Raw genomic sequence first — 7,071 nt, 5'->3', positions numbered from 1 at the left:
GGGGGCTCTTCTCTAGGAATGAAGGCCTCTCGAGGTCTTCAAGGGTGAGAGGAGCTGACCTGCCTCACGTGGCGGACGATTCCGCTGGGCGTCCAGAACCTCTGGCTCAGTGGATCTTGTTCCGGACTGGAGCCTCTATGGAGAGGGTGTCCTTGCCCCCCGCGTCTACGCGGCCAGCTCCGGAGCCTCCCGAGTCGCGGGTGCCTTTTTGCACAGAAGTGTCTTTTAAGGGGCAGAGATCCTGGACTGTTGGGGTATGTATGGTGGTGTTTTCAAATCCTCGTGCCGCCAACCGATCAGCCCTGGGGCCTTGGGTCCAAGTGTCCAGCTTTGTTCATGGGAATAATAATAATGCGTAACTTCACAGGTTTGTGGTGAGGACAGACTAGAAAGATGTGCGAGGCCGAACAGCAGGTGACCGGTAAAGGGTAGGCTGTTCGGAGCACCCCTGGTGCAGCATCTGGTCAGCTGTTGCTGGTGCCTGGCCGCGCGGGTGCGCTGGCTGGGAGGGCACCTTATTTCGGAGGCGCTCGGGTGTTGCAGGAACCTCCGCGGGATTGTTTGATGTTGGACCGGCATTGGAATCCGCTGGCCTCACCCTAGAACCCTGTCGTCTTTTGCTTCGGTTGCCCTGGAATACCTGTCTCCTGTACCGAGTGGGGAATCGTTGCTGGAATAAAAGCCCAGCGAGTTTAGGATTCGCTTAAGGATGGAAGATGGCGGGACACACAAACTTGAAGTGCTTTGCTGTGTAAATAATCTTAAGTGACACTTAAACTCTGTCACTTGTTACAGAGTATAAACACACGAGGAATATGGAAACAGACTATTTTTTTTTCTTTTCTTCCTGCATTGCTACATCCGAAGGGAGTGACAAGTGCTTTTGTAAACATCGTCGTGGGCAGTGTTGCCGTCCCGGTGAAGTCATCATAATTAAATTAGATGAGTACTTATTTTGAAGCGCTGAATGAATGTTTGGAAAGATGATTCCTAAGTAAATCATCTCCAGCGAGTCAGAATTCTCAGCAGTTCATTAATCATTTGGGGGGTTTTTATGCGATGCTCTAAGATGTTTATGGCAGAAAGAACTGTGTACTGTAAGTCATGATAATGTAGCATAGGAGGGGGTGTTCAGGTTACAAATCTTCACCTAGTTTCAGGAGGCAAGTGTGCAAGAAAGTAAAACTCTTAAGCTTTAAAACTGGACTTTGTACTCACTAAAGCAAAAATGACCAAAAACAAAGAACTTTTGTTTTACATCCCTGTTTCACACTCTGATGAGGGTCTTCTACCTTCGGGTTGTTTTTTTAGAAGTGGAGAAAATTGAGTTGGGTTTATTGCCGATTTGCACCTCTTGTCTATATTTCCTGCTTTTCCTAGCGACTCATTCATAAAGACTTTGGATCCAAGTTGCTTTGTGAAATGTGAACAAAATACGTAGAAAATAATTAAAAATGAGCTTTATAATTTAATGTTCTTCCTTGTAGTCTAATTGTGTTCTTCCTAAATTATGATCTTCCCTGTTGTCTAATTTTAGAACAGTGAACCCAACAGTAGAAGTACTGTTAGCTACTGTGCAGAGGCTAGGGGTCAGAAGTCACATCTTGGTTCTAGGCCTGGACATGGGTCCCAAATATCTGGGGATTTGGGGATGTCACTCAGTCTTTCTGGACCTCAATTTATTTATATATTTTTATAATTAACGGAATTTGAGTGTGTTTGTGACCAGCAGATTGGGAGGATGGTAGAGGACTGGAGAATTGTATTATATATATAAAGGATATTCAGGATAATATATTTGCCCTACTCTTTATTCTTTCTCTCTCTCTTTTGTTGACTTGTTCTTCTCTTCTTGAATTCAAACATTCTAATGCCTCAGGGTTTTCAAGCTTACCCTCTACTTTTTTCTATTTATACTCTTTCTGGATGATCAAACATGCCCTATGGTTTAAATACTCTCAATGTATTGTTGACTCTAAGATTTTTATCTTAGGTCCTGAACTTCAGATTTCTTCTACTTGCCTACATGCTATCTTTACCAATTTTGTCTGTAGGCATCTTAAACTTAACATGTTCAAAGTAGAACTCTTGATTTCCATTCCTCAACTTATTTCTTTCCCAGCAGTCTCCATTTCATAAGAGCACCTCCCCCCCCTCCACCCTACTTAAGTGAGGAATCTGGTGTCCATTCTTAATTCATTCTTATGCTTCACTCCTTGCCTACCACACAGATGACCAGCAAAATCTGTAAATTTTACCTCCAAAGTATGTGGTGAATATTTTTAGTTTAGTTTGTTTTTATAGCCACCATCCCAGTTCTTACTGGGTAGTAGCTTTCTAACTGGTCTCTGCCTCTCGTCTTACTCTCCTACAGTCCATTTTCAAACAGCAATCAGCATGAGCTTTACTTACTTTCTTGCTCTAGTAGCTTCTTGTTACACTAAGAAATAAATCCAACTCTTTACCTGCACTATCAGTTAGTTATCTTATTTTTTTTTCTTTGTTTATGGTCTTTTCCTCCATCTAACTGTGCTATAAGTTATCTGATGGCAGGGACCTCTCTGTCTTCCTGGGCTGTTTTCAGTAACTAGAACAGTGATTGGAACATTTAACTAACATTGATGAATGAACGTGTGAATGAAATAAGTTATGAAATATTCTGATTCCAAGTATAACATGTACTGAGCACACTTTACACTTTTTTGGTCCCAGATTTGTGCAAATGAGGAAGAAATCAGAAGGCCTAGAGTTACTCTGCTAGACATCCTTATTCCTGCAGTCTTCGTTAACATGCTGTACTTCCTGAAAAGGCTAAGCATTTAGACCTTAAGCCACAGATAACAAAACAAATGTGAATTTTGTTCATTGTGTGCTGGGTCATTAGTATTTTTGCAAATAGGGAACCAAACAAGTTTTCCAGCCTGTTTTGTTATTTTGAGGCATTGAATTTTGGTCTTGACGGGAGGGAGTTGGTTCTAGAATGTGGTAGTTTGATCTGATAATTGCATAACAAATCCTGTAGGGTAGCAGTTAGAATTTTTACAAAGAGCCAATGTCTTTGTTTCAATTACACTAATTAAAAAAAAATCTGAGACTCCTTTTCCACCACCTCTTGTGAGTGTGTGTGCATACATATATGTACGTATTCTCGGAACCATTTGATTTGAAGTTGTCATAGCTTACCATATCTTGGGGATAAATCCCTATTATTTGGTTTCTTTTTATTTTTTGCTAATCCTCACCTGAGGATATTTTTTCATTGATTTTAAGAGAGAGTGGAAGTGAAGGAGAGAGACAGACAGACAGAAACATGGATGTGAGAGAGAGACATCGATTGGTTACCTCCCACATGCACCGAATCGAGCCTGCAATCAAGGTACTTGTCTTTGACTGGAATCGAACCTGGGACCCTTCAGTCCACGGGCTGATGCTCTATCCACTGAGCCAAACCACTTAGGGCTATTTGGTTTCTATTACCTGCTCACTTGACAGCTTTGTCATGTTGTAGAAAGAGGCAAATAACTTAGTATTTTTCTCCTCTGCCTGAGACTGAGTCTAGCCCTGAAAACTATGAACAAAGAAGGGCATGGAAAAAATTAGAAGTGTACAATTCCATTGTCAAAGTAGAAATATAGGAAAAATACGTTGGAGGAGGAAATCCGAGATTAGAGGAATAATTTTTTTAAACTAGTGACATAGTTGTTTATTATCATTATCATCAAGTATTATGCATTGTACATAATCGTATGTGCCACACTTTTGTACAGCAGTACATTTGTTTACACCAGCATCACCACAAACACATGATAGTGAGTTGTGCACAATGTTAAGACAGCTATGATGTCACTGGGCAATAGGAATTTTTCAGCTCCATTATATTCTTCTTTTTTAAATTCTTTATTGTTGAAAGTTTTATATATATCTCCTTTTCCCCCCATTGACCTCTCCCCACCCGATCCCACCCCCAGCACATGCCCCCACCCATTGTCTGTGTCTATTGGTCATGCTCATATGCATGGATACAAGTCCTTTGGTTGATCTCTAGAGCAGCGGTTCTCAACCTGTGGGTCGCGACCCCTTTGGGGGTCAAACACCCTTTCACAGGGGTCGGCTAAGACCACCAGAAAACACATATATAATTACATATTGTTTTCTGTGATTAATCACTATGCTTTAATTATGTTCAATTTGTAACAATGACAATACATCCTGCATATCAGATATTTACATTACGATTCATAACAGTAGCAAAATTACAGTTATGAAGTAGCAACGAAAATAATTTTATGGTTGGGGGTCACCACAACATGAGGAACTGTATTAAAGGGTCGCGGCATTAGGAAGGTTGAGAACCACTGCTTTAGGCCAACACTATCCACTGAGCCAAGCTGGCTGGGGCAAGAGATTTTCATAAAAAGACATTTCTAAAAGGGGAGTGACATTGAATTAAAAAAATCTTTTGTACAGTCAAGTTCACTTTTTCATGTGTAGTCCTATGAATTTTGACACATGCATAGATTCTTGTAACTACTGCAACTAACCGTATTCAGAACAATTTCAACACCCCAAAGAATTCCCTTGTGTTACTCCTTTGTAGTCACCTCCCCCTAATTCTTGACATTTGGACTTAGGTGTTTTTTATTTTATTTTATTTTTAATTTATTTTTTTATTGATTTCAGAGAGGAAGAGAGAGAGAAATATCAATGATGAGAGAGTATTATTGATTGGCTGCCTCCTGTACACCCCCACCAGGGATCGAGCCTGCAACCCAGGCTGGGGATTGAACCATGACCTCCTGGTTCATAGGTCAATGCTCAACCATTGAGCTATGCCGGCCCGGTGGACTTAAGTGTTTTTTTGTTTGTTTGTTTGTTTGTTTGTTTTCAATTGTTTTATTGCTTAAAGTATTACAAAGAGTATTATGTATGTCTCCATTCCCCCCCCTCCCCCCCTTGACAATCCCCTGGCCTCCCTTACCCCCCAGTATCTTTATCTTACACCTTTTGGAACCTGTCAAGTGATGCAAATCTCATATCAGGTTATAATAGGGACCATCTAACAAAGAAATTTGGGGGCTAAGTCTGTGATAAAATGGTAATGGACATCATCACATATCCTCTCATGTCTCTTTAGTAAACTCAGAATTCCCATTTACTGCTACCACGGAGACAAGTGGAGATTAATTTTGCAAAGGATAACGCTGTGAAGTTATAGCTTTTCTTTCTGGTCTGTCTAGCATTGTCCCTTTCTCTGCTAGCCTATCCATTGTATTCCAGCACTTAAGAGTTTCAGGTATTCAACTTTCCTAGGAGTTGAGGAGGAGGATATGTTGTTACCTGTACAGCTAAAGTACATTGCAAATGTAGCTTTCCCTTCTCCTATTAACTTGGTTCCAGCCTAAAGCAGTTAATCTAGAAATTCCATCATTTACTCAGAAAATTCACAAATCCTTCCCCTGAAAAAATCTGGCTGCAGGATTTATATATCTTTCCCAACCTCTTCACCAAGCTATGGATATCAAAGCAGATCACCTGGGGTTATTATTAGTTGACCCTTTGGGAGTATTTTTTGCTGAAATAATGTTAATCTGAACAATTCCCTAACATGGCGGTGCTAGAGCCAGGTCTGCAGCTCAGAATCCCCTAGTGCAGTGGTGCTCAACCTTCCTAATGCCGCGACCCTTTAATACAGTTCCTCATGTTGTGGTGACCCCCAATTTCATTGTTACAAATTGGACATAATTAAAGCATAGTGATTAATCACAAAAACAATATGTAATTATATATGTATTTTCCGATGGTCTTAGGGGACCCCTGTGAAAGGGTTGTTTGACCCCCAAAGGGGTCGCGACCCACAGGTTGAGAACTGCTGCCCTAGTGCAAAGCCAGGAGAGACTGCCACATTGCTGACCCTGTAGTTTGTCATTCTTTGGTGCTCTGGCCTCTTGGGAGACCACCAAGCAAAAGCTCATTTGCCTTCAAGGGAAATGTGATCCTGATTATCCATGCCTTCAGGAGGAGGATTATGTGGATTAAAAGAAATCCTTGGGTAGTTCAGAAGCTTTATTTAAACTGCACTTTACCCACATTCCTGACCATAGTTTTTTCTTGCATTTATAATATTTACTTATTTTCTGTCTATCTCCATTTACCATTTAGAAGTAATGGTAGTCTCTGAAGTGAAGTAGTGAAAAGATGGGAGCAGTCAAAGGAGTTAGATAATCATCAGGCATTGCCCTACATAATTTGGTGTTGACTGGGTGGTTTAACCACAATGCTTACTAGACCTTGAAGACCTGAATTCCATGAATTCCTTATCTGCTGAGCCACTGGAAAGAATCTGAGGTGACCGTCAACAAGAGGTCATACTCCATTTTGAGACATTTGCACTTTACTAGCATAACTGATTGAGCTTTTGTGATTTAAATAATGAGATTTCAGATTGAATTTTAAGTTTACAGACAGTCCTCCGGTTACGTTGGACCCGACATACGTTGTTTTTGTGGTTACATCGCCATCTCCCATTTATTTATTAAAAAAAAAAAAAGTTCCGTCATTTCGACGTATGTACATATGTGCTTTATGTTTTTTATTATTTATTTACCACAAATAAAGGTCAGGAATTGTTATCTTAATTTTACATTTTTTTTACTGTTTCACTTCATTACTGCTGTGTATGTGCTCCATGTGAGTGTACGTAGGTGCTTATGTAGGTGGGTTCTGACTTATGGCGAAAATCGCGTTATGTTGCGGCGCCATAGGAATGGATCTCCGACATGACCCGAGGACCTACTGTAATTTGAATTTGTAACTGAAGACCTGGTATTCCAAATAGAGATGCTGAGTTTTTGTAGCCAGGTCACTAACTACTACTTTTAAGTTACATGTAGTTACACAGTCACTAATTTCTATTAAATAGTTGAAATATGGTCATTTAAAATTGCTTACTCTTGAGCTGTTGATTTAGTGTAGGTCCTGTATTTGTGTGACATACCATTGAGTAGACAGACTCTACTCTGGTGACCCTATGAATGAGTGATGTCTACAGTGTCCGGTCCTCAGCAGCCTTGC

The 7,071-nt window shown here is 40.5% G+C and overlaps 1 protein-coding gene across 2 annotated transcripts in view; it reads left to right on the top strand.

The window, feature by feature from the left end:
* The first annotated feature begins 123 nt into the window (after nt 1-123).
* Nucleotides 124-7,071, top strand: part of PIK3CB (phosphatidylinositol-4,5-bisphosphate 3-kinase catalytic subunit beta) — a 130,027-nt gene continuing 123,079 nt past the window's right edge. The window contains exon 1 of one of the 2 annotated variants that reach the window (XM_023749583.1): nt 124-254. The gene's annotated coding sequence lies outside the window, so the exon portion shown is untranslated. The remainder of the gene's footprint in view (nt 255-7,071) is intronic. The other variant, XM_023749581.1, reaches the window with a different exon arrangement.

The sequence above is a fragment of the Myotis lucifugus genome, unplaced genomic scaffold (assembly GCF_000147115.1).
Source record: "Myotis lucifugus unplaced genomic scaffold, Myoluc2.0 scaffold_8, whole genome shotgun sequence".
NCBI classification, from domain to species: Eukaryota; Metazoa; Chordata; class Mammalia; order Chiroptera; family Vespertilionidae; genus Myotis; species Myotis lucifugus.
The sequence above is the reverse complement of the archived record's forward strand: the minus strand, read 5'-3'. Positions and strand labels throughout refer to the sequence as shown.